Raw genomic sequence first — 23,438 nt, 5'->3', positions numbered from 1 at the left:
TAAAAGACAAACAATAAATATACAGCTTATAGGGAGAGGGGTGTCCTTGGCTGGGGGTATCTGGGAAGGTGACCTTTCAATGGAGACTTAATCAAGGGAGGGAATTACCATGCATCTCTCTGGAGAGGAGGGAACTGCTGTTCAAAGGCCCTGGGAAAGGACAGGACAGGAAGCAAGGAGACCCATGTGGCCAATGGGCAGAGTACAGGGGAGAATGTAAAGAAACGGAGTCAATGAGGTTTGCTGGAGCAGACTTAGAGGAGGTTTTGCTTTCCTGCCCTTGTGATGGAGAGACAATGAACAGGGGGTGGTGGGTCATGAAAAGGTCTAATTGACATTTTTGAAGTCTAATACTGATGGCCAAATGATAATGGCCACCAATACTGATGTCAGTGACAGTGCCACCAGCTCCACAAGCACCCCGGGAAGACGATCTAATTTTAACAGGACTCAGGCCTGTGCCAGCTGTGTACCTGAAGTCAGGAAATCACCAGTGGGAAAGGGGAAGCCAGGCAAACTCCCGAGGGTCCTGGACTCTGAGACTGTCCCCAGGAGGCCTGGCCTTCTTCACAGCCCAAGAGCTTCCCCATACCTTGGCCCCTGCATCCGAGTGAGTTGGCTGGGTTCCCCAGCCCTGGACATGCAGAGAGAGAGCAAGGACAGTGAAGGCTGAGGGCTCCCAGTGTCCATGGCTCACCATCGGGCAGGCTTCCAACCTTCAGGTTCAAATCCTAGGGTAACTTAGGTTTAGTGAGACTGCTTCAAAGGGAGGCTAAGGTGGGAGGCAGGACTTGGGGAGCATCCTGGCCTCTGCTTAACTGGAACAAATTTTTGGACTCTATGCATCAATCATGCTTGGGGCAAACTATGTCAAAACCCTTCTGGACCTGTCAGTATCAGACGCCCACAAGTTTTCAGAGTTTGGAACCAAATAGTTTTAGGAAAAAAAACCTGTCCTAGTTTTGTAATTGGCTCCCAAGGCTCTGCTCAACGATTATTAAAATACTGACATGAAATCTCCAAGAGAAATTGCTCCGGGCTCTATATTTATCATTTGCGTCGGTAAGGCACGCTGAGGCCCTTTCCATGGAGTGTCAGTCACAGTAAGTTTCAAGGTCAGATAATTAACTTTATTATAGATTTGCAGAGGGAATAGGGATGGAGACTTAGGTGTCCCTCACTTAAAGGAAAACGCACTGAACAGAATTCTGGGCCTGGGGTTGTGATAGGTCAGACTTTCATTGTTTCTTTAAATGGTTGTTCTTAAGGTGAGGTCCACGGACTCTCTCCCATTGCCAAATTGCCTGAAGAGGTGACAAGAGGTCTGTGAACCTCCTGAAACTATAGACAGAGTTCCATGTTTGAGCTAATACACATGTTTTTAGGCAGTGGTTTTTGAGACATGAGTCCAACAGCCCAGCCTGCTCTGGGAACTTGCTAGAGATGCAAATTCCCAGGCCAACCAAGTCAGAAACTTGGGGGTGCAGCCTAGTAATCTGTGTTTTCATGAGCATTCCAGATGACTCTAATGCACTCTCAAGGTTGATGCATGTGAAAACTATGCACTACAAAAGACATCAGCAAAGAAGGGGCTTGGGGATCATTGACAGTTCAGATCCCAGGTCTGCCATTTAGTTGCTATGTGAGCTTGTGCAAGTCACTTAACCCACCTGAGTGTCTGTTCCACCATCTCTAAGCTGAGATGATATAAACCTCGGGGAACATTTAATGCAGCTCTGATGACAGACTTTATTACCATCTGCATTAAAATGAGTGTGTGTGTGCGTGTGTGACGGGGTCTGACAGTGTGGACTAGAAAGACTGCACTATAGGATGTCTCAACACCTGGTGGAGTTCCCCGGATTACAGTTATAACTAGAGTGGTGGTAAGGAGAAGGGCAAGGAGGGAATGGGAAAAGTGGACTGGGATGGAGGAGGAGTTAACTCATGTAACAAATATGTACTGAGCATCTGTGCTGTGGTTTGAAGGTTTTTTCCCCAGAATTCATGTGTTGGAAACTTAATCCCCAAAGTTGTACATTAATGGTATTTGTAGATGGGATCTTTGGGAAGTGATTAGATCATGAGGGCTCTGCCTTCATGGATCCAGAGATTAATGGGCCATAGACAGAGTGGATTTATTATAAAAATGAGCATTCTCTGGCACACTTGATCTTTCTCATCATACAATGCCCTGTGTCACTTCCAGACTCTGCAAGAGTCCCACCCAGCAAGACAGTCCTCATCACTTGCAGACCCTTGACCTTGGACTTTCCAGCCTCCAGTACTATAAGATCTAAATGACCCAATCTTGGGATTCTGTTCTAGTAACAGAAAATGGACTAAGACAAGTTACAATGGGCCAGGCTTCGTTCCAGGGACACCAATGATAGAGTCTCTGTTCTTGGGGAGCTTATGTGCTTGTAAGGCATAAGGTCAATGAACAAGCAAGCAGGTAAGTTAAGGAGGGCTGCAGAGCACAATCAGTATCATGCTGGGCAAGATGGTGGGACAGAGGGTGATACAGGGTAGGGAGACTGGTCAGAGGAGGTGACATAGAGTGGAGACCTGAAGATCAGAAGGAACCAACCTACTGAAGAGTCTAGAGAAAAAGCATACAGGCAAGGCCTGGAGATGGAATGAGCATAGAGTTTTAGGGGAACAAGAATCCTGAGGAGTGGACCTGAGTGTGCCCCAGGCACTGGAGGTCCTCAGCTCTCAAACTCTACTTTATCTATCAAGTGACCTCCATAAGGAATCAATGATACAAGGCACATAACTATGTCTGACATACCAGCACCAGCAAAGTGTACACCATTGCCCTCCGGTGGCAGCTCAGTATCCCATGGGGCATGGTCTGAGAATTCTAGCCAGATATCAAAAACAAAATCAGTCTCAGCATTGGAAACAACAGTTCTGATAGCATTAGACCATTTTCGGGTGTTAAAACAGGAAGTGAATTCCTTTAAGCAACTGATATTCAAAGAGTACCTAGCGACAGGATACTTGGGAGTTCAGGGTAATGGAAATGTCACCATCCCCAGGATATACAGAGGTCTTGCCTAGCTTTGTGTTTTGGGGAAGTCCCAGACCCCTGCACACAACAATCTCCCAAGGGAGGTGAGATGTGTGCTGTAGTTGGAAGATCCCCTCCAAAACCCATGTCGAAATTTATTTGAAGAGGGAGACCCTTTAAGAGGGGATTTGGTCATGAGGTCATGCCCCATGAATCGATTCATGTCATTAGCATGGGAGTGGGTTCTTTTTTTTTTTTTTTTTTTTTTGAGAGAGAGAGAGAGAGAGAGAGAGAATTTTTTAATATTTATTTTTTAGTTTCCAGCGGACACAACATCTTTGTTTGTATGTGCTTCTGAGGATCAAACCCGGGCCACGCGCATGCCAGGCGAGAGCGCTACCGCTTGAGCCACATCCCCAGCTCGGGAGTGGGTTCTTGAAGTGAGTTTGGCCCCCTTTCTCTCTGCCTCATGCACTCATTTGCCCTTCCAACTTCTGCTGTGGGATGATGCAGCAGGAAGGCCCTTGCCATACGCTGGTACCAAACCCCTGCACTTCCAAGCCTCCAGAACCAGGAACCAGATAAACTTCTATTGTTAGTAAATTATCCACTCTCAGGTGTTCTACTATAATAGCCACAACATGGACTAGGACAATAGCTAACAGCAGTTAAATATTAGAAGGTCTTTATAGAGCCAGGCTTTCTAGAACCTGCCCAGAGATGGGATACAGAGCTGACCTTTGGCGAGAGTGGGGATCTTAAGTGGGCGAACTGTGGGGAGGACGAGGAATGTGGTACAGATCACAAGAAGTTGTACACTCAGTGACAGGTCACTGGTGAGATCTTCTCTGTCTTAACTTCACGGAGCCTTAGTTTCCTCTGCTGTAAAATGGGTATAATGTCAAAATCCACATCCATGGGCAGTTGCAGGGATTAGATGGTGTAATATACAGTTCTTAGCACAGCTCCTGGAAGAGCTAAGCACTCACGAGATGGAACTACTATTATCCATCACTGTCATCAATAACCATATGAGCAGAGGAAACTGTCTATCAAGTCTGCCTGGAGGGACCCACTGAGCAGTGATGCCTCTGTGGCCAGCTGTAGAGCCCTGGGAGAGCATCCCTAGGTCAGCCAGGTACAGACAGAGGAGGATACCCTGCAGGCAAGGGCGGAAGGCCCTGGGCTCAAGGGCAGAGGGCAGAGCTTTGGAGAAATCCATGCTGGCAGCAACAGGGAATAAAAGGGAGATGAATTATGATCATTTTTTTCCTAGAATACTTCTAGATTGTTCTGGGTGCTCCCAGAGTCCTTGCACTTAATTTTAAGGGGCACAGTAAGTCTGTCCCTCCATCAGACTGAGAACTGGGTGCTAAAGCCTGAGAATGATCTATCCTTTTACTTCCAGAGTAAAGCTCAGTACATGGTATGCAGTGGCCATTTGGACAAATGAATGAATGAAATTAAGAACAAATGCCTAAATGAATGGGAGTAAATGAGTTGACTGGTTCAAGAAGAACTGTGTTTGGGTTACAGGAAGAGATGCCTCTATCCTGGAAGCATCTTGGCTTGAGGCAGCTGCACCTGCCCTTTGGACACAAGGGGGTGCCCTCACTGCCAAACCCAGCGTTGGGAGGTTGAGGGAAGGAGACACCTAAGGATAAAATTGACCTGATGATTAGATCAGAAAGACCAGCCTTCTTTTAGCAAGAAGTTACAGGTTACAAGAACTAGAATGGGCTAGTATGAAAATCAACTTACAGTAACATGATGAGCTCTGAGTTGCTGCAGGTGTCTACGCAGAGGTGGCTGCAGCCCAGATCTCTGGAATCTACTGGACCTTTTCCTGGGATGCTTGTGGCCAGGTGCCTCCTGACACCTTTGGCCACTGGTGGAGGCAGTGTTTCTGTCATGGGAGGAATGCCCAGGAGCCTCAGTAGTCCCTGCATGGGATGACAAAGGAAGCTTTTGGCACTCCTCAGAAAGTTCTCTTCTCCTTTCCATGGGAAACATCTTTGTTTCCCATAGAAGCTTTGCTTTTGTTCCCCTTTTAAATAATTTCAGACTTAGAGAAATTCAGAGCTGTGGTGCAAATAGCTCTTCCACTCCAGTCACTTGAGAGTAAGCTATTAACCCGATACCCCATCACCCCAAATACTTCATGTGTGTTCTTTACAAACAAGGGCATTTTCTTCATAACCACAAGCACCCAAATCAGGATTGGCATCAGTACATTATAGTTATCTAATGGTCAGAGCCCTTCCATGTTTCACCAACTATCCCAAAGATGCCCTCAGTGCTAGGGGTCTAGTTCTAGACCATGTACTGTGTTTCATTGTCATGTATCCTTAGGATCCTTCCTTCTGGAACAGCTCCTCAGTCTTCCACAGACTTGCACGACCTTGACCCTTGTGAAGATTATGAACCACATATGGTGCAGAATGTCCCTCAACAAGGTTTGGCTGCTATGTCTTCATTATTGGATTCAGGTTGACTATTTTTGGTAGGAACAGAAATCATGTTATGTTCTTCTCATAGCGTCCACAGGCAGCACCAAATTTCTCTTTGTTCTATTGCTAGTCATTTTTGCTTTGATCACTTAGAGTGTAGTACCTGCCAGATTTCTCTGCAGCAAAGTTACTCTTTTCCCCCTTTGTCATCAGAAAGTATTCTGTGGGGTAGATACTTTGGAATAATGTGAATATTCCACTCCTCATCAAACTTCCATCTACCGGTTTTAGAGGATTTTGTCTGGATGTAATCTCGACATATAATGGGGTTACATCCAGATAAGCCCATAGTTGAAAATCCTGTATAATGAAAATGCAGTTAAACACCTAACCTACCAAACATCATAGCGCAGCACAGTCTACCTTATACCTGCTCAGAACACTTATGTTAGCCTCCAGTTGGGCAAAACCACGTAATATAAAGACTATTCTATAATAAAGTTTGAGAATCTCATGCGATTCATTGACTACTGTACTATAAGTTGAAAACAGTCATTGTATGTTTATGCCTGCCCACCATCATAAAGCTGAAAAATATCAGTTGCACCATTGTAAGTTAAGGACAGTCTGTATCAAGATGGCTAGCAAACAGTGGGCTCTCTGATTCTGTCATTTCTTCTCCATTTATCAGTCAGCAATCCCACATAAGGAAAAGCTCTCTCTTCTCTCTATTAACTTATCTATGTATGTGTCCTGTAAGGACTTGCGGATTCCAATTTTATTTAATGGGTTATGATCCATTATTTGAAGCATTGTCCCAGATTTGGCCAGTCTGAGTCTCTCCAGCCATCTTGCATGCCATTCTCATGTGTCCCAATATTCTTTGAACATCTCTTTATTTTCTGGCACATCTTGTATTACTTCCTGAGTAATCTATTTAAAGGGACCATAGTCTTATTGTCCTGTACAGAAGCATTTTGCAAACACTGTCCCTCTAACTCCTAACCCCAGGAAGCCACACTACACAGGCTGGGCTCTGCAGTCACATTGACCTAGGTTCAGATCTTACCATTTATTAGTAGTGTTTCCTTTGGCAAGTCCATAAGCCTTTCTATATCTATAAAATGGGTATAATAGTCCTACAGTCTTATAAGGGAAGAAATGAAGGAAATTTTTCTTAAAGGTAAGGTAGAATTCATCTGCAGCTTGCTTTGCTGGCTGCTGTTCTTTTCATGTTATGCCAGCATAACCATGTAGCCAGTAGTCTAGGAAATTGACGAAGGGGGTTCTGTATCTGTCAGAGGGTAGAGCTGAGTTAGAGACCCTAACTTGATTGAGCTCACGTGTGAGATAACCCTATACCTGTGGGAAGTCCTATCTCATTCCTTGCAACAGGACTTGACATTGATTCCCTGTCTTCCAACCTCATCAGTAGCAATGATGGACATTTGTAAGAACGAGACATACTTGCAGTTGAGATTTTTTTTTTTTTTAGGTGGGGAGTGCTTCACATCTTTAACATGTATGGCAAAGTGAGAGTGTTCTACAGGTAAAGTATCTGGCCTGCAGTAAGGTTCAGTAATTGATAACCACTGCTATACTTTTGTCCTTCAAATGGCTAAAGAAGTCTGGGAAATGCTGTCTTCCATAGCATTCTAAGAGATTGGTGATGCAGGTTAGGATAATACAGATCCTGATCATGCAGACTCATTTTGCTTCTGTATATTTAGATCTGAACCTTCCTTATCTCTAACCTCTCTGTGGTACCACTAGCTCAGGGCTTGTCATATAATAGATGCATAGTAAATGCTAAATGGATCAGCTTCCTTCTTCTAATGACTCTCTCCTCACTTCTCCTTATATTCCCATTTCTAGGCATCGACCTGTCTCTGAGTTCCTATGGCACAAATTCTGTTCTCCCTCTCCTCTGTTCTTGGTTTCTATCTTTCAATCTCACCTCTGTGGTCTCTCAAGACCATAACTATATCTTTAATGGCCACTACAATGGTCTGGGGCCTCCATTACCCCATGTCTGGGCACCTCGTGGGTCTGTCTCCATTCTGCAGCACAACCCAGGTAGTCCACACAGTGTATTCCAAACCCTTCTGTGAATTGGCTATATGTTAAAGTCCACACCAGCTTCTTAGCCTGCTGTTCAGAGTCCACAGCATACTAGCCCTGCAGGATTGTCCCATCCCCAAGTAGAACCCAGAATCCACATTTTAACCAACTTACCCCCAGGGAATCTTTATTCACATCATGCTATTAACAGACCCATCCCAATTTTTCTTTAGATTAATATCTGATGGTATATCCTTTTCTTTATTGTACTTTTCCTTAAAACCTATTGTTATCTTTATAGTCAAAGTGGTTTTATTCTAGACAGCATAGAATTGGGTCTAGTATTTTTTTAAATATCCAATTTAACAACATGTGCCTTTTAACTAGGGTATTTATACCATTTAAATATAATGTGATTATTGGTATAATTTAGTTTAAATCTCTCATCTTATTATTTGCTTTCTAGTTGTTCTGTCTATTCTCTTCCTCTTTATCTGGTTTTCTGGACCAACTGAGGATGGTTTTATGACTCTATTTCATCTCCCTTTTATCTTATTACCTAATTTTTAGTGTTATTTTAGGATTTACATTCTATGCCTTAAATATTATAATCGGTATTATGGAGTGTAAGAACCCACAACCAAATGTTGTATGGAAATTTGTTTTCTATTTTCTTGGACTCTCTTCTGCCTGGGGGTGGATTGCTGAATCATGCATGGCTCTGTTTACCCTTTTGAATTACTGTCACACTGGTTCCCTGGTAATTACATCATCTTACAGTCTCACTAACGATATATTAGGGTTCCAATTTCTCCACATCTTCATTAACACCTTTTGTTTATTTTCTTTTTCCTTTGAAAGATATTTTCGTTATGTATAGAATTCTAGGTTGTCAATTTTCTTTCAATCCTTTGAAAATGATCCACTTTCTTCTGGTGTTGATTGTTTTCAGTGAAAAGTTGCCTGGATTCTCTATCTGATCTATGCCTTTTCACTGGCTGTTTTTAAGATTTTCTGTTGATAGTTATTAAGCAGTGTGGGTATAGTGTAGCTTTGTGATTTTTTTTCTAGTGTTTGGGCTTGGTTGAGTTTCTTGGGTCTATGTATTTATAGTTTTCATCACATTTTTAACATATTTGGCCATTATTTCTTTGGATATAGTATTTATTGGCCCCTCTCATCCCTTTCTCCCACTTTTCTGGGGACTCCAGTTTTATGAACATTAGGTCCCTTATTCCACAGTTCACAGATTGCTCTTCCTTCTCCTTTTCCCCTTCCCCGCTACTTCCCCTTCTCCTCTTCTATTCCTCCTTTTCCTCCTTCTCTTTCCCTCCGTATTTTATTTGGATAGTTTATATTGCTATTCCTGGAGTTCATTAATATTTTTTTCCTGCTGGACCTAACTTACCGTTAATCCTCTGGATATCCCAGACATTCCACTTTTAATCTCTATTTGTCTGATTCGGGACTTTTTATATCTCTCCTATACATGCCTATGCTTCCTTTACTTTCTTGAACACATACAGTATTTGTTGAATACTTGAATTGTATTTTAATGTCATTCTACTAATTTTATCATCTGCATAATTTGTGAGTGTTTTTCAATTGGGCAAGTGTTCTGCTCTTTATGGATCTGTATTAGACAGCTTTTATTGCTGTAATGAAATACTTGAGGCAGGATACTTCATAAAGAGAACAGACAAAATATTTTGGCTCATAGTTTTGGAGACTGGACATCTAAACTGCATGGTATAGGCTCTGGGAAGGGTCTCTCTTGCCTGTATCACATTGTCTTGGGAGTACATATGTACTTCTATCCATGTGTGACCTCTATTATAAAGCTACTAGGGTTCACTCATGGGAGTCCCATCCTAACATCTAATTGTTACTTTGCAAAGCTCTCATCTCCATACAACATGGCCAAATTCAGTTTTCACTCTCTTAATGCCATTAACATTTGACTTTAGAGATTAAGTTTCTACATGAGTTTAAGGGAATAAAACATATTTAAACCACAGCAGGGTCACATTTTTATGCTTATTTGCTTACCAGATAATTTTAATTTTTTATTGTGAATTTTTTTGTTAGATAAAATGGTGATGGAATTCTTTGAGTATTGTGAACTTTGATCTGAGATGCAGCTAAATCACTAGAATACAGTTTGATACTTGTGAGGCTTGCTTTTAAACTTTACTATGTGGGGACAGAATATCCTTTACTCTAGACCTAATTTGGCTCTGCTAATGAGGAAGTGACCTTCTAAGCAGTGTACTAAATGCCCTGTGTATTACAAAGTCCTTTCACTGTGGCTGGTGTGAATATAAATCATGACATTATTTTAAATGTTTAACTTGCTTCATTATTATCTGGGGTAAAGATTTTTTTCTGGTACATACAAAGCCATTTATAATGTCTGTTTTACCAGTTGTTCACATCTCCTTTGCTAATTTTTTCTTTAGTGAGTTATCTTAGTGTTTGCTTAGGGGGCTTTTATTTGCTTTATATTTAAAGCTATTACCCTATCCTTTGTTACTTTGTTGCAGATAATTTCTCAATTGGTGATTTTGAAGAGAAATAACTTAATTGTAATATACATATGGAAAAGTACACAAGTCATAAGGAAGTACTTGATGAATTATCCCAGTGGACATGCCTCTGTGACCACCTTTACCAGGATCCCAGAAAACTTCCTTTGCACCTGTCATTCATTATCCTCCTTTTCCTCCCCCAAAATAATCAATATCCTGACTTCTAATGGTATCAGTTAGATTTGACTGTTTGAACTTTTTATATAAAGAATCATGTAGTATATGTTGTTTTTTTCTCCAACTTTTTTGTTTAACATTCTGATTGTGACATATATTCATGTTGTACATAGTAGTAATTTGTCCCTTTTTATTGTTGTATGAATATATGATAATTTATGTTTTACTATTGATTGACACTTAAGTTGCTACTGCTATGGGACTACTGAATAGCACTGCTTTGTTATATCTTTCATATTTAGATCTAAAGTCCATTTGAAATCAGTTTTTGCATATGGTGTGAGGTAGGGATCTGGGTTCATTTCCTCCCTGGGTGATTGTATGGTTGATCTGGCTCTTTTTGTTAAGCTCTATTCCATTTCATAGGAAATTTTGCCTTTATTTTTTTCTAAAACCACTGTTATGAACATGTGCTGAAATCATAATTTGCAATGTGGTGATATTGGGTGATGGTTAAGTCATAGGGTGGAGCTCTTATGAATGGGATTCATGCTGTTTAAAAAGAGAAAGAAAGAGAGAGAGAGAGAGATTCCAGAGAACTCTCTGACACCTTGTATCATATGAGGACATAGCAAGAAGGAAGCCATTTATGGGCCCCCACTAGATGCTGAATTTACCAGTCCCTTGATCTTAGACTTTCCAGCCTCTATAACTGAGAAATAAATGTTTGTTTGTGTAAGCTATCTGGTCATTGGTTGTTTTGCTCTAATGGCCCAAATGAACTGATGGATCTCTTAATTCCCACAAGTTTATAGTATACATGTTCTAATGTTTCATTGCCCATCACCACATCCCATCCTTCTAATATCCAGTTAGCTTTGGCTTCTTGTTCAGTCCAGCGTGGACATGGAGATTGGGTTCTCCTCCATGCAAAGCAAAGCACTGGTAACAAAATCAAAGCATGATTGGAATTCTCTATTGCAGACACCTCTCAATGTTCATGCCTGAAATCCCTTAATGCACCCTCCCACTTACATCTCTTTCTGAGACTGAGACTCTGTAGTTTGTCAAGCCCAAATTAGAATCTCACCTCTGCCACTGACTGTGATACATTTTTTTTTTAAGTTGCTACTCTTTCTGGACCTCTGTGTCCTCATTTATAAAATGTCAGTAGTCCTACTATCTAACTCATAGGGTTAGGATTGGGATTAATTGAGATTATGTAAAGCATTTAACAGTATGGTAATTGACAGAGATCATCATCATTGTCACCTCACATTTCCTGTTTCCAGTAGAGCACAGACCCTTGTGTAGAGTTTCTTGATGCATTTACCCTGATCATGTGGTCTCTTCTGAGAACTGGGCTTCAGCCTTATTCCTGAACTAAGGCTGGCCTGACATGTCACCCCTCTCTCTCTTCCCACGACTCTGGTTCTTAGCATTTGTTTATTTGTTTGTTTTGAGTTCTGGTGATTGAACATGGGGGGGCATTTTATCACTAGATACATTTCCAGTCCTTTTTAATTTTTGAGACCGAGTTTCACTAAGTTACTGAAGGTTTTGTTAAGCTGTTCAGTCTGGCTTTGAACTTGTGATCCTCCTGCCTCAGCCTTTCTTTTTTTTTTTTTTAAGTTGGATTTAATTTTTTTTGAAAGAGAGAGAGAGAGAGAATTTTTAATATTTATTATTATTTTTTTTAAGTTCTCGGCGGACACAATATCTTTGTTGGTATGTGGTGCTGAGGATCGCACCTGGGTCTCACACATGCCAGGTGAGCGCGCTACCGCTTGAGTCACATCCCCAGCCCCTGCCTCAGCCTTTCAAGTGGCTGGGATTACAGGCATGTACCACCATGCCCAGCCTCATCTTGGCATATTTTATGAGTTGAATTATGTCCTCCCAAAAGATATGTTGAGGTCCTAAAGCTTCTGTACCTCAGAATGTGATATTATTTGGAAATAGGGTCATTGTGGATGTTATTAATAAACATGAGATCATACTGGAGTAAGCTAGGCCTTGAATTCAATAAGACTGGTGTCCTTGTAGAAAGGTAAAAGGAGTCATAGAGACATGGGCACATGATGGGAGAAAGCCATGTGTCACTGAAGGCAGAGATCAAAGTGCTGCAGGTGCAAGCCAAGGAATGCTAGGAATTTCCTGCAAACCAATGGAAGCTAGAAGAGGGAAGAAAGAATCATCCTCTATTGACTCCAGAGAGATCATCATCCTGCTGATATGTTGATTTTGGACCTTTTTTTTCTGCCTCAAAGGGCCCACAAGATAGGACATTTTAATTTTTTTTTAGTTTTATTGATTTTGTTTTTTTAAATACATGGCAGCAGAATGCATTACAGTTCTTATTACACATATAGAGTACAATTTTTCATATCTTTGTATATAGAGTATGTTCATGCCAATTCATGCCTTTATACATGTTCTTTGGGGTTTTTTTGCATTACAATTCTTATTACACATATATACCACAATTTTTATATCTGTTTATATATAAAGTATGTTGACACATAATTAGAGTCTTCATACGTGTACTTTGGATAATGGTGTCCATCATATTCCACCACCCTTGCTAAACCCTGCCCCCTCCCTTTCCATCCTACTCCTCTGTCCTATCTAGAATTCATCTAATCCTCCCATGCTCCCCCTCCCTACCCCACTATGAGTCAGCCTCCTTATAACAGAGAAAAAATTCGGCATTTGTTTTTTTGGGATTGACTAACTTCACTTAGCATTATCTTCTTCAATACCATCTATTTACCTGCAAATGCCATGATTTTATTCTCTTTTAATGCTGAGTAAAATTCCACAAATGTCACATTTTTTTATCCATTTATCCACTGAAGGGCATCTAGATTGGCTCTACAGTTTAGCTATTGTGAATTGTGCTGCTATAAACATTGATGTGGCTGTGTCCCTGTAGTATGCTGTTTTTAAGTCCTTTGGGTATAGTCTGAGGAGAGGGATAGCTGGGTCAAATGGGGGTTTCATTCCCAGATTTCCAAGGAATCTCCATACTGCTTTCCATATTAGCTGTACCAATTTGTAGTCCCACCAGCAATGTATGAGTGTACCTTTTTCCCCACATCCTCTCCAACACTTATTGTTGTTTGTCTTTATAATAGCTGCCATTCTGACTGGATTGAGATGATATCTTAGCTTAGTTTTGATTTGCATTTCTCTGATTGCTAGAGATGATGAGCATTTTTTCATATATTTGTTGATTGATTGTATATCCTCTTCTGAGAAATGTCTGTTTAGGTGCTTGGCCCATTTGTTGATTGGATTATTTGGGGTGTTTTTTTTGTTGTTGTTTGTTGGTTGGTTGGTTGTTTTTTTTTTTTTTTTTGTGCTTAGCTTTTTGAGTTCTTTATATATCCTAGAGATTAGTGTTCTATCTGATGTGTGAGTGGTAAAAATTTGTTCCCAGGATGATTGTTTCTTTTGCTCAGAAGAAACGTTTTAATAAATGATGCCATCCCATTTATTGATTCTTGGTTTTAATTCTTTTTTTTTTTTAAAGAGAGAGTGAGAGAGGAGAGAGAGAGAGAGAGAGAATTTTTAATATTTATTTTTTAGTTCTCGGCGGACACAACATCTTTGTTGGTATGTGGTGCTGAGGATCGAACCCGGGCCGCACGCATGCCAGGCGAGCGCGCTACCGCTTGAGCCACATCCCCAGCCCTTGGTTTTAATTCTTGCGCTATAGGAATCTTATTAAGGAAGTTGGGGCCTAATCCCAAATGATGAAGATTAGGGCCTACTTTTTCTTCTATTAGACATAGAGTCTTTGGTTTAATTCCTAGGTCCCTGATCTGTTTTGAGTTAAGTTTTGTGTATGGTGAGAGATAGGGGTTTAATTTCATTTTGTTGCATATGGATTTCCAGTTTTCCCAGCATCATTTGTTGAAGATGCTATCTTTTCTCCATTGCATGTTTTTGGCACCTTTGCCTAATATAAGATAATTGTAATTTTGTGGGTTAGTCTCTGTGTCCTCTATTCTGTACCATTGGCCTATCCGTCTATTTTGGTGCCAATACCATGCTGTTTTTGTTACTGTTGCTCTATAGAATAGTTTAAGGTCTGGTATAGCGATGCTTCACAACCTGCTTCACTCTTCTTGTTTCTCTTTTGTTTTTCACAGGATTGTTATTTTTCACTGGTTAGAAAGAACAGGGTCCCACAGGCCAGTGTCCTGTGTGAGGGGGATTAATCTCAGAAGTATCCAAACAAAGCCATCCTGCACCCAAAAATCAGAGCAGTGGCACTAAGCTTGCCTGTAAATACAGGGTCTTGGCTTAGATGCTAAGCTGGATCCAAGACCAGCTGGATCCAAGACCCCAAAATGCTTTCAGTGTGGATTCTTCCACACCAGACAAGTGTTGAGAAGGGAGCCTTGAGAGGTCTGCATCTGACTCCCTTTGCTGTGCAGGCTAGAGTTAAGCTCTGTCATTCTCTGAGTTCAGTGATAGTTGTATGGTGTTGGATGTGAATCATTGCTCTCCAAGGGTCTGTAGTCCTGGACTTTAAGCTCAGAACCACTATGCCTAACATTGAGTAGACACTCTGTAATGTGCCATGGGAGAAGCATTTCTTCTTACATAAGGTTCTTCCTTTTTGTTTGCTGGAGCTGAGGTTGGTGTGATGGTCTGCTTCTTCATCCTGCTCAGTTCCAACCAGCCAGACAACAATGCCTCTTAAATGTTTTTTCTAGCTCCTGTCCACAGCCCTGTTTGACCTTCCATCTTCCTGGTACCCCACCCTGGCTGACTGCCCTGCCTCTTACTACCCCACTGTCCTCCTGTCACCTACAGTCTGTTCCCTTCCAATCCAGCCCCTGCAGTATGGCCACTGGCTTCCCAAGGCACAACTAGACCCAAACTTCTGTTACCCATCCATGGCCCAGAGTACATTCCTTGGCACCTCTCCCCCGTACTCTTGCTTTTGTCTCAAATTACCTCCCAGGTCTCTTCCCACCTTTTTCTCTAATGCCCACTCTGCGGGGGTTATGGGCTTCTGCTAAGGAAGTTGGAAGAGCAGGGAAGGGTGGGAGAAAGGAGGATGGGCTGTTCCCCAGACACATGGCATGCGTATCAACAGCCCCTCATAGGATGCAGGAAACATCATGGTTCCATAAGTGACCTGGGGATAAAAGCAGTGGGGCACAGGTGCAAGGAAGGTCTCTGTGACCATCCTGCAGGCAGCAGTGACATAAATCAGTGGGTAGGGCGGCCGTTGGGAGCTAAATGCCTGTTTTGGGGGGGGCTGGTCTGCTGACCAGCGGCCACATAGGCAGCCTCGTCTATAAATGCAGTTGGTGGATTCACCCCTGTTGGAGTTTGCAGGGAGGATTCTCCAGATAATAGGCATGAAGGAGCATTGTAACCTTGGGAATGCTTCACACATACAGGGCACTATTATCAGGCGTTACCATCCAGTGTTGGCCCCCATCCAGAACCTGCAATCTCTGAATCTTTCCACTTTCCGCTGCTCCCAATAATGGCCTGCCCAATGAGGCTGACTGCGTTTCCGATTTAGGCTCTGAGGCGAACATCGATCTGGGTTGTGCTTTGTGAGGATGGATGAGTGGACGCCCAGTCACTCTCCAAGCTGGATCTCAGGCTCTAAATGATTCATGGGTCAGGCTGCAAATAGTACCTTACATTCCGGTGCTTCTGGGATGCTTGGGAAAGAATATGGCCTCCTCAGCACTTTGGAGCACAATGCTGAGGCCGAGATGTGATTCCATTTGCTAAGTTTTGGTTTAGCCACTCCTTTGGGTAAACAGGACATGTCAACACTGGAGGGGGGTGCACAGAGCTTGTCCTAATCTCTCTTTAGGTGCATTTGAGATTTTATTTCCCTCTTTGTATGTTGGAAAGAAGCCTGGATTAGGAATTAAGTGATGTGCCATTTGGATCTCCAAGTGGTTGTGTGACTTTTTCAAGTTTCTGCTTCTCATTCACAGGATGGAGACTTCAGTCTCAGAAGCAAGCATGAGGCAAGCACAAAGCATTGTTGTTGAACTCTTTACATCAAATAAAAATTGTATGGGGCCATCTGTATGCTTTTAGGTTCACAAGTAGTGCGTAAGGGGATGTCCATTAGTGCCAAGCTCATCTCTAAGCTGCTGACTTTGGGCTTCTGGGTCTCAGAGATGTACCTTCCTCTCTGTCCCTTAATATCCAGGACAGGCTCAGCACATGGTGGGCTCTCAGAAAAGTGGTCATTGGGTACATGAGGGCACCATGGCAATGGCAAAGATCATATCATCTAACCAGACCCACAAAGAAAAGGCTCTGGAAGGAAACATCCCAAATAAACTCCCACCTCTCCTGTAGGTGACCACCATGCCATGATCCCCATGATAGCAGAGAGGACGGTCCACAATTACATTTTTTTTGGTGGGGTACCGGGGATTGAACTCAGGGGCACTCAATTACTGAGTCACATCCCCAGCCCTATTTTGTATTTTATTTAGAGACAGGGTCTTATTGAGTTGCTTAACATCTTGCTTTTGCTGTGGCTGGCTTTGAACTCGTGATCCTCCTGTCTACTACACCATTATTATTATTACATTTTTTAATGTAATTTGAAGGTCAACTTTTTAAATTTGTGTTCTAATTAGTTATATATGACAGTAGAATGCACCTTGGAGCTGGAGAATATCATGATAAGTTAAATAAGCCAATCCCCCCCCAAAAAAAAAAGGTCCAGTATTTTCTTTGATATGCGAATGCTAATTCACAATAATTGGAAGGGGCTAGAGAAGAATAGAGGTACTTTGGACTAGGCAGACGGGAGTGAAGGGAAGGGAGGGGGCTTGGGGATAGAAAGGATAGGAGAATGAATCGGGAGTCATATATTACCCTGTGGACATATATGACTGCACAAGCAGTGTGATTGTACATCATGTACAACTAGAGGTCAACTTTTGAACCTGTCTCATCCTAGTTCTACCTATCTACTCATCTGTTAGGGGGAGCCCAGCTGTAACACCTCTGTGAACATGGGGACAGGCCAGAGCTCATGAGCTTCAACTCCAAAACTGAGAACACTCAGGCCCCTGTGTACAGACTTCCCTTCCATTTCTTCCTCTAGATCACTGGTTCTCAAACTTTACTGTACCCAAAAGCAAGGCACATAGAGTTGTGCTCTCAAGACCTGTGCAACATGTAGGATCTACAAGGGACAGGTGGCCTGCCTTGTTTTCTCCTCATGTGCCCACCTTAGACCCTGTCTCCCTCACGGCACATGCCATTCTGCTCTGCATCTGCTTCTGTTGCTGTTGCATCCTTGGCACCTAGCCCGACATTTGGTAAATGCAAGTCATGCACCCTCCTACAACGGTGATCCTATGAGATTATAATGGAGCTGAAAAAAACTTCTATGGCCTAGCAACACTGTAGTCATTGTAACGTTGATAATACAACATTGCTCATGAGTTTGTGGTGATGCTGGGCAAATAAACCTACTGCCAGTTGTATAACAGTAGAGTGTGTACAATTACATACTGTACATAATACTTAACAATGGCAAAACAACTATGCTATTGATTTATATATTTGCTATACCATACTTCGTAATCATTATTTTAGAATGCACTACTTCTTCTTATAAAACGAAAGTTGACTATAAAATTGTGCTGCATGCGTTCTGTTGGCAATAGTCTCATACATCTTGTGTTTACTGTTTCCTGGTATTATTTTCTCCTGTGCTTGATCTAATCTTGAGTTCTTCTGTTCATTGCATGGCCCCAGGAGCAGCAATAGGTAGTGTGCACATGTAGTAGGCATCTAAGTGTGTGTACAAATACACTCTTAACAAGTATGCAGAATTAGTGACAGAATCACCTAATGATGCATTTCTTAGAGCATATCCCTATTGTTGAATGATGCTTGATTGCATATGTTTAGTTACTGCTCAGTAAGTATTATTTTTAAAAAAATACATATTTGTTATGGATTTTACCTGTTCTTTTAATTAATGGACTGGACAAACCTCTGAAATCTCTGTGGCTTTGTATACAAAAGGTGCATTTCTTGCTCTTGCAGTCTCTTCTGCATTTGGTCACTCAGGGACCTCTGGGTTCGATCATCACAACTTATGGAATTGCACATGTCTGTGACTAGAAGGGGAGACTTGGGGACAGTGTGTTGGTTCTTGCCTGCATCCCCTCAGAAATGACATACATTCCCCAGCTCCCAGTCCATGGGCCAGAGCTATTCAGGTGGCCCCAAGTTGAGACTGGGAGGGGCGGGGGCACGTCTGGACTATTTGGAACCCCCTAACTGCTGTCCCATGCATTGGACACATCCCTTTAGAATGTAGCTCAGTCCTATTGAGCAGCCTGGACACCAGACCCTGCCTGAGGGACTTTGAAACACTTTGCTCCTACTCCTTGCCCCACACTTCAGGGAGATAAAAATGATTAATTCCGGGTAGCAGATGAGGAAACTGGGGCTCAGTGTAGTCAACCACTTGCTCAAGTTCACATAGTAAGCTAGGAACAAGGCCAGGACTTGAGTGCAAGTTTGTGTTTTATCACCAACCCCAGCACTTTCCTCATTGTGGTCCAGATGCCCATGGGCACAGAGAGCCAAAAGATGTCCATGACAAGGAAGGATATTAGGTAGGAAAAAAAGACACAGTGTTGACCAGAGAGACACAAGTATCTGCCATAGTCACATGGTCACAGGAACAAGTCACCACACTAGGAAATAACAGCTACCTTTATGATCAGAATCAGAGGTGAAGGAAGGTATCTTCTAAATGGTGCTCAGTTTGGGCTAGTGGGGAAGTTCAATGGTAGATTGGATGCTTTGCATGTGCCAGGCCCTGGCTCCATTTCCACATCAAAACAAACAAACAAATAAATCAACAAGGCTCAATTTTATTGGCTACCTCTCACAAAAATCCCTTGGACACTTCAGGGAGTCATTTAGGTTTTGCCTCCTCTTGAAGAAATGAGGACTATCTCTCTCTGCACTCTCAAGTTATTTTTAAAATGAACATTTTCTCCACCCTGCAGAGAACTCATTATTCAGAGTTCTTTTTTCCCCCCCATCGACTTCTTTTTTGGTGTAGTTGAATCCCAGAGGGGATAATAAATATTTATAGTAGGGAGCTAAACAAAAAGAAAGGAGATAAAAAAAAAAACAAACTCAGTTTTCAACAAGCTACTTCTAACAAATGGATCGGAGATTGTTCACAGGTCTTCATCTGCTCTCAGCAAACTTTTTAAGAGGCTCTGTTCTGAATATGGTTACCCCAATTTGTGGAAGTCTTGGTCCGCTAGCCCTTAGCAGACAACCACCCAGCCCAGGCCTGTTGGAAAGTCAAGGGAGACAGCTTAACAGGCTCACTGCTCCAGGAAGCCCATCTTGTCACTGGGCCGTTCTGATCATGAGAAAGTTCACTCTTCTGTTGGTTCCATGTCCGCCTGCCTGGCCCTGGCACTTATATGCCTCAGTTCCGCCCCACTTGTCTTCCCTGGGACAATCTACAGGAGCATCTGTTTTATCACATTTCTCACTCAGCACATAAAAAGTAGGTCACCGATGTGTTTCATGGAACCTGAAGCTTTGAACGTCAGGACTTTTCAGGTTGTGCTGCACTGGGTGGCAGCCACTGCTGGGGGAGTGTGGAAACCTGGATGACAGGACTTTGGTCCTGGGGCCACAAGTATTCATTGCAGAGGAGGATGCGGGGTAGCAGAAGCTCTCCCGGAGAAGCCCCTCTCCCACTCTGATCACATCAGACCCTGTGAGCTCCTGCATGGCTCCCGGCCACCTCCGGGTGGAACCCAGCCTCATCACGTGGTGTCCTGAGGCCTGCGGCATTCTGACCTCAGTTACTCATTCCATCTCATCTCCCCTCACACTTCCCACTTCGAACTCCAGAAAGCTGAGTTTCTTCTAGAAACCTCCATGTACCATTCTGCTTCCCACCTCACTGCCTTTGCTCCTGCTGTACCTGCTCCCAGGCACACACTTCCTTCCATTGCATCCACGGCAAGCATCTGAGCACACGTGCACACACACACACACACACACACACACACACACAAACACACAAAAATTAACACAGTGCTACAGCCCGAATGCTTATGTCCTCCCAGAATTCCTCTGTTGAAATCTTAACCCTCACAGTGGTCGTAGGAGGAAGGGTCCTTTGGTATTTGATTTGCTCATGGAGATGGATTCCCTCATGAATGGGACTCGTCCTTATAAAAGAGGCCTCCCTTCCCCCTTCCATCGTATGGCCAAAGATGCCCATGACCCAGGAAGTGGGTCCTCACCAGACTCTGAATCTGTTGGCACCTTGATCTTGGACTTCCAGCCTCCAGAACTGTAAGCAATACATTTCTGTTGTTTACAAGCCACCCAGTCTGTGGTGTTTTGTCCTAGCAGCCCACCCCAAACAGGAGCACAATCCACAGGAGCCTGAAGCCATCCAGGGGTTCCTGGAGTCTGTGTCCAAGCTTCTGAGGTCTGCCGTGGTGGACCACACCTCAGATGGCACCGTGCAAGTCAGAAGGCATACAGCACTGGCTCCTGGGGGCTTTCACACTGAGGAGACTTGGCTGTGGTCCCTACTCAGTTGACATAAAGGCACACATATTGGGCAGAAAATAGAAGGGAAAGACCAGGAGGACAGAGGCTATCGTGATCATCCCTTTAACTAATAAATGTGTAGCATTTTCAAAAGATGTGATGCATGATGCAAAACTATGTTTATTCTCTAGCTTTCCTTCTCACTGTCCACACGGATGCCTGATTTTTATGTTGTCATGGCCAGGATGTTGAAATCTGGGGTCTCCATTCTTCATGACAGCCTCCCCTCTAACCCTGGGCACAGCCTTGAACTCTGGACCCTCCCCTGCTGGTGCTTGGGCTCTGGCCCCATTCCAGTCTCGCTTCCACTGCCCCTCCAGTCTCCAGCACCCCGAGGCCATCTCCACACACTTGGCTTTGTTCCTGAGGGGGAGGGCCCGGACTTCATGGAGCCCCACTGTGTGCTTAGTGCTGCCCATGGACAGCCCATGAGTGCTGGCAGCAGCCCTGCATGGAAGGCACCATTTACCTGCAATTGTGAAAAACCAAGGCTCAGAAGTCAAGCAGCCTGTCCACCCATCCAACCTTTCAGTTCCGAGGCCTGGCATCTTGGCTTCTCCTAAAGCAGCTGATTCTAAATCCTGGCTCAGTCACCTGCCTGGTATCCCAGTTCCTGACCAACAAACATGGGACCGACTGCCAGATGGCTGGAGTGCGGCCTCATCATGGTAGTTCTCTGGCTCACAGGTAGAGTTGGGCCCCATATGTGAAGGATGTATCTCCTCAGAGCCAGGGGGAAGTCTGGGCTGAGCTCATGCAGGCCACAGACCGTCAGGACGGTTCTGCTGTGTAGAGGCTGTGCGGTCCTGGGCAGGTTTCTTAATCTCTCTGTCTCAGTTTCCTCATCTGTGAATGGGACCTACCTCAGAGGCTGTTTGAGGATTTGATAAGCTGGTGAAAGCAAAGCACTCCAAAGTGCCTGGCACCACAGTGCTCTGTGACTGCCATTATTATTATAATGATGATGTTGACGATTGTCTCTGACTACGCCCTGTCATTTCCAGGCTAACTGTGTTCACCCCTTCTGTGCCGGACTCTCTGCCATGTTTTTTATTCAGTGATGAGGCCCCATAAGCCACAGGGGTTCCCAGTTAATAACATATTGCAGTCCTACTGTGTGCCAAGCCTTTTATATCTGTTACCTATACTACTAAAGACAATTGTGAAAAATAAGAAGGATTCCCAGAGTTTCAGATGAGAACATGGAGGTTCTCGGTCCCACAGCTTCCAGAGGCAGAATCAGGAAGAAAAGCAGGAAGAAAAGCAGGGTCAAGAGGTGGCAGGACCAGGACTCCCTGTTCATCCCCACATTGTCACTGGATGATGTACTCCGTAGATGCAGCAAAAGGGCTATGGTGGCCTCTCTTCCTTGAGGGTTCTAATGGGGCTCCATCCTCACTCTGGTCACGTGACATCTCCTTCAGCAAGGAGCAGCAGCCACTGTTAGTGGCTGGTCATTGTTGCTGTCAGTCAAGCCCTGTCCCCTGGGTCTTTCCCATCTGGAACCTATGTCCTCGGCACAGATACTGGTCACCATGATGGCCACGGCACCCCTCCCCAGGTCTATGGAACATTCTCTGGGAAAAAAAACTGGGAGTAGGAATCTCTCTCCATCTTCCCTTATTTTGGCCTTATTCATTCCTCACCATCTCTCCTCTGAACCGTCCTCTATGCTGGGCCCTGTGATAAGTGGTAAGGATGCTAACGTGGACCAAAAAGATAAAGTCCCCTCTTTACAGGATGAGAGGAGAACAAGTCAGGACCTAAGTAAGAGATAGGGACTACAGAAAAAAATAAGGTTGCAAGGTACAGAAGGCAGCTTTAGAAAAAGTGGTCAAGGATAACTCTTCTGAGAAGATGAGATGCGAGCTCAGATCTGAATAAAACAAAGACATCAGCCATGTGAAGACCTTGGGGAAGGGTGTTCCTAGCAGCAAGTGCAAAGTCCCTGAGGTGGGAACAACTTTGGTTTGTTGGGGGAAGAGTAAGGAGGCATCATGACCAGAGCTGGGTGAGGCTGCAGGAGTGGAAGAAGATGAGTGTGGGGAGGTGGCAGTCCCTATTAGGAGTCTGGGTTATATATTCTTAAGCAGGTGTCCTCAGGAAATGTTCTTCACTCCGAGCTTATTAGTATTCTCACTTATAGCAGAACATGCCCTGCGTCATGTTCTTCTGGTCTCCTTAGCCACTCACACTGGACTTCAGAGTCATCTTCACCTCTTCCCTTACCTTGACCATCTGCAATCTTATCCTTATTCTCTTCCAGAAGTTTCTCAAGAACATTCTCATTTAGCTCTGAACCTTTAATTTGGATTAGTGGCTGCCCTCCCCCATAATGCCTCATAAAACATTGCTGTTGCAACAACCAAATAACCCAACATCTTTTGGCCCCTCTGGACTCTCTCACATAATTATATTTCACATAATTCCTCAAACTAAAATTTGGCTATGTCCCTCTTCACCTGCAAAAACCTTCTGTGGCTCCCTATGGCCTAGGCTGCACTGTCTAGTACAGTAGCCACTAGCTACAGATGTCTATTTATAGGTAAATTAATTAAAGTTAAATACAATTTTACA

Source organism: Urocitellus parryii, chromosome 16 (assembly GCF_045843805.1).
Source record: "Urocitellus parryii isolate mUroPar1 chromosome 16, mUroPar1.hap1, whole genome shotgun sequence".
In the NCBI taxonomy this organism is placed as follows: Eukaryota; Metazoa; Chordata; class Mammalia; order Rodentia; family Sciuridae; genus Urocitellus; species Urocitellus parryii.
Note: the sequence above shows the minus strand (reverse complement) of the source record.